Genomic DNA, 4,730 nt, shown 5'->3' with positions numbered 1-4,730 from the left:
TAACCTAAATCACACAAAGTGAATAATATCATGTTAGCCATGTAGCCTTTATTAAGAGGTTGAAATTACCTTCTCGGGATCGTTTAAGCTTCTAAGCGTAAAATAATTAGTGTAGCTTACAGATGTGGAAGAGAAATCTTTTGGTATCATAACCAAAGTAGTCTTCTCCTCTATGAATGGCAACACAATCTGTAATACTGCATCGACACTTCAAAACCCATTCTGTCTCTCCCCTTTTGTCATCCAATGTTGTCTTTTAGATATTTCAAGAAATTCCTTCATTGTCTATCCCATAAAATGAGAAGTAGATTATTACGGAAGAGCTCCACAGATAAAAAGTTAATGCATTAGACTAGCTGTGATATAAAAATCACTGGAGATATATTTATGTGTGATGTTCTGATGAATTATATAGTTGTTTACAATTGCTAGGACTTCTCTCAGCGGTAAATCACTGGCAATGTGCACGAACACAAGAAACTCTTCATGGGGCACATTCATCCTTTATGCAGTTAAATGAAGTTTTTAAATCACAAAAAGATTTGGCTGTTACACAGTCTGTGTAAATTACATGATAGTAACCCAAACCACAAGACCATGTCTCTCCTACTTTGCTCTGTTGCAGAAGAATCTCAGCTTGCAAAGCAGATCAGTTTTCTGTAACACAGATAACCAGGGTTCACACAGTCAGACTTTTCAGTTAGAAGGCCACAGAAAGAATCATAAAGAGACCAAGTATCTTTTCCTTAAGCAACCTGTTTACAGACAGCTATGTTACCTCCAAGTGCTATGAACGTTACTTTCTCTAAAACTATCTTCCATTTAGTTTTCCTTTTTTTTTCTTCCCCCCACCCCCCGGAAACAATCTTATAGCTTAATCCTTATAGGATTTTTTTCAAGTTTTGTTTTTTTTTCTAACGAGTATCAACACATGAAAACTCAAGGCCAGCAGAACCAACGGCTGCTGAGCATCAAACAGATGCATCCACTCTGAAGAGCTTTCAGAATTCTGCAGCACTCTACCACACGGTTTCTGGCGACACAGCCTGAAGCAGGGTTTAAACAAACGATCCAGCTTAGTATCTGCCTGTAGTGCAAAGAATAGCAATCTCTTGGCCCACGATTTGGGTTTTATATAGACTTGGGCCATAAACAAATGCAACAGATGTAGAAAAACTGAAGACCGACAGCAACTGGAACGTAACTATTCTTTTTCCACTCCATCAACCCGTTGGAAAACTCACTCACTCGTGCACTTACGTAACTGAGCACAAAGAGAACAAAAAGAAAGGCTTTTATTCAGAAGAAATTAGTGTGTCTTTACAGGAAAGTAACGGTTTCAACTTACAAAACCAGCATCATCATTAGTGATGCACCTTTCCTGAATAAGGGATAAAAGAAGAGGATAACCATTGCTTTTACTGATACGTTCTTAATAATTAGCTGAGCACTTCTAAAGAGGAAGAACTTTGCTGCTTTCAGGACCGAAGTAAGAAAAAGTCTAAAGCATAGTCTTCCTGACGTGGGAAGACGTGTCCGCAAGAGAGGCACAAGATCCGATACAGAAATGTATCTACGTCTCGCTGAAAATTTGCACTCTAAGCATCACCAGCTTCTGCTTCCAGGGCAGTATACCACCAGCTTAACCGGAGGGTAGTAATTTTACCCCACACAAGAAGTCAGAACACGCACTATCCTTTAAGGAGGCAGAACAATAACCAAAGCAGAAAGAGGCTTAGAAATTAAGGCAAGATGGCACTTGCTCAGACACACAGTGAGGAGGTGCAAGCTGGGTAAGACAGCAAAATGGAGATTGTTCCTCATTCACACAGAGCTCATTTCGACTCGAGTTGGTCATCCTCTCCTCTTCCCACAAAATTAGGAATGCTTTTACGTAGGAAGTCCTGACTTTGTAGCCATCTATGCCGACAAACAACAAACTATTCTAGGTCTGCTCTTGTGGTATTTAGGAAGTCGCAGAATTCAGCTTAGGGATGCATAATCACAGTATTTAATTACTGTTGCAGTACTGACCTACCTACACCAGCAGATAATAAACTAAAAATCATAGTGCTTCTGATTTGGTATAAGCCAACAGACCTCCAGATTTTTTTCAGAGCACGTAAAGGTACAGCTCTCTGGGCGTCACATGGTAATCATAACTGCCAAACGACTTGACAAGCTTGTAAACATCCAAACTGCTGCAAACACATCTATACATACAATAATGGATAAAAGGTAGATGCATTCCACCTACACGCTTATGCAGGCAAACACTCGTGAGTTAAAAGCCACTGTATGAACCAGCTTACGGAGCGCTTAACAAAGCCAGTGATTCCCTGGCACACCTGAAGACCAGAAAAACATTCACCAAAATAAAGTTAGGGACATGCTCTTTTTTTTTTTTTTTTTTTTTTTTTTTTTAAACTGTAACGTGTACTAAGACAGCAAGGTCACTTTTCCAGCATCATTCATACACACATATGCCCCAGAAGCTACTTGAAATTACCTTGTGTAATGGAATTGTCTGGAAAGCTCAGCTTAAAGTAGCTGAGCTCAGTGACTGATTGATTTACAGGTACAGAAAATAAATGCATGCAGCATTTTAACAATGCTGACTTACCAGTGTTATGTTATTTCCATTTAGCAAAATCTGGTCTAGCTTTGTGATTCTTCTGCCCTCAGACGGAGTCTCACTGAAGCAGCGTTAAAAACAAATAAGTAAGCACACATAACCAGGGACAACAGTTCCAGTTTTGATTACAGAATAAATCTCTACATTAAGATGGCAGTTGTTGGAACTAAGAAATGAATTGGCCACGCTGCAGCCTGATCTTGACAAATTGACCGCCTGGATAAAGCAAGCTATCTGGCAACTAAAAAGATCCATTGTACTTTTCTGCTCAGTACACCTAAAGATACAGATTTCACCCTCGAAATCTCGGCAATTTCTTGAATACCACCAACACTCAGAACAGGTTTCAAATAGCAACGTGGCAGGACAAAGTAATAAATGCTTACCCTTAAGTCTGCTAACTCTCTAAGCCTTTGCCTAGACCTTAAGGAAATGTAAAAACAAACAAACTACTGGAAAGTTCAATACACAATCCACGCAAAGTTAAGGCTATCAAGTAGGAACCGGATTACAAGTATAAGTCATGCAACAGCTACTCTATAACATGGATGTCCTGAACAGATCCTCCTCTACAGTTTAAGTCCAAGGTACAAACCATTCAGCTGGCAAGTATTCCAAAAATATAAAACCTCTTTGCTTACAGAGCTTACACAGTATTTTTCCCCAGGAAACCAAATGTTCAAGAGGAACAGGAGGCAGAAACAACATTCACAATTCTGTAACGTCTTCTAGCACCGTATCTGAAAATCCAGTTTCAAGGAAAATAAGGCCCCGAATTTAAAAATAAAACTATTTCCAGTTATTTCCATGTCACACTGAGCTGTGATTTTACCTGTAAAACAAAAAAATCAGAACAAGACAACTGATCCATACAAAAAAGGCTCTCCTATCCGGCTCTCTTTCAAATGCTGGCATTTTCTGTGACTTGGATTTTGCCTGTTATTATGAGATCATTACATCACCTATCACACAAGTGTAGCTTTGTTATCTTTGAAAGAAAAGCTGCTAGACAATATACAACACAAAGTTAGACAAGCGAGGGCAGTACACAGGGATTTCACAGGCACTCTGGAATTGGGCACCCGACTTGAATTCCTGGCTTTGAAAACCTCTCTCCAAATGACTTACCGTCTTTCACTAAGATCCAGCAGCAGTTCTCTCCTGTGCCTCATGCTCTTCTTTAGCCAGCCAAGGCCCGCGGAGCTGCACTGTAAGCTTGAAGGCCAGTGTGCCAGCTGCGTGTCCTATTTCTGTCACCTAGTTCTTATGTACCGTTTCTTGCTAATCAAAAGGCCCAGTGAATCCTCCTCACACATCACACTTGAGGTAGTACATCCAAGCATTATTTCTGCCGCGCTACATTTGCACGGATTAGCTGCTGAACCCTCCAGATGATGTACTGCTTTTCAAGAAGGGTGTAGTATAACTGGTGAGGGTCTACAGTAAGTCCAAGAGGGTGCTCAACGATGTACAGGAGTCTGACTTCAAAGCATAAATTGAAAAACAGCCTCTTAACCTAGAAAGGGCAATACTGAAGAGAAAGAACAATGTTTAAACTCTAAAAGGTAGCTATAAGGAAGAACTTTTCTGTGCATCCACTGCACACAGTTACACGGAATCATGGGGCTTAAATTACAACCTGAAAAACTTAGGGTATGTGGCAATCTTTGCAACAGTAGTAATAATTACAGGAAATGTTTAAGAATAAATTAGGCAAGCGTTTGTCAAGAATGGTACAGAAAGTTGATCATTCACCTCTAGAATGAGAGCAACACTAGACTATCTTCAAAGGTTCTTCTTTCCCCACTGCTGTCCCTCTCCGTATTTCTACCCTCAAACACAAGCATCATCCCCAGCTCTGCACTTACAATTCTATCTGCATATGCACATGTCTAGAGATGCACATTTATTTCTTCGTCACACACAGCTGAAGGAGACTACTCAGAGGTAAGCCAATTTACATAAACAGCTTTTGAAAGTTAAACACCTCAGCTTCTTGCAAAACGTCAGCCCAACAGAACACCGTCAGCCCAACAGAACACCGGGAGCGGTATGTAAATCCTTATGCCAAAACTGCATTCTCTTAAATCTTATG

Source organism: Accipiter gentilis, unplaced genomic scaffold, assembly GCF_929443795.1.
Source record: "Accipiter gentilis unplaced genomic scaffold, bAccGen1.1, whole genome shotgun sequence".
Classification (NCBI taxonomy): Eukaryota; Metazoa; Chordata; class Aves; order Accipitriformes; family Accipitridae; genus Astur; species Astur gentilis.
This window is presented reverse-complemented; position numbering follows the sequence as displayed.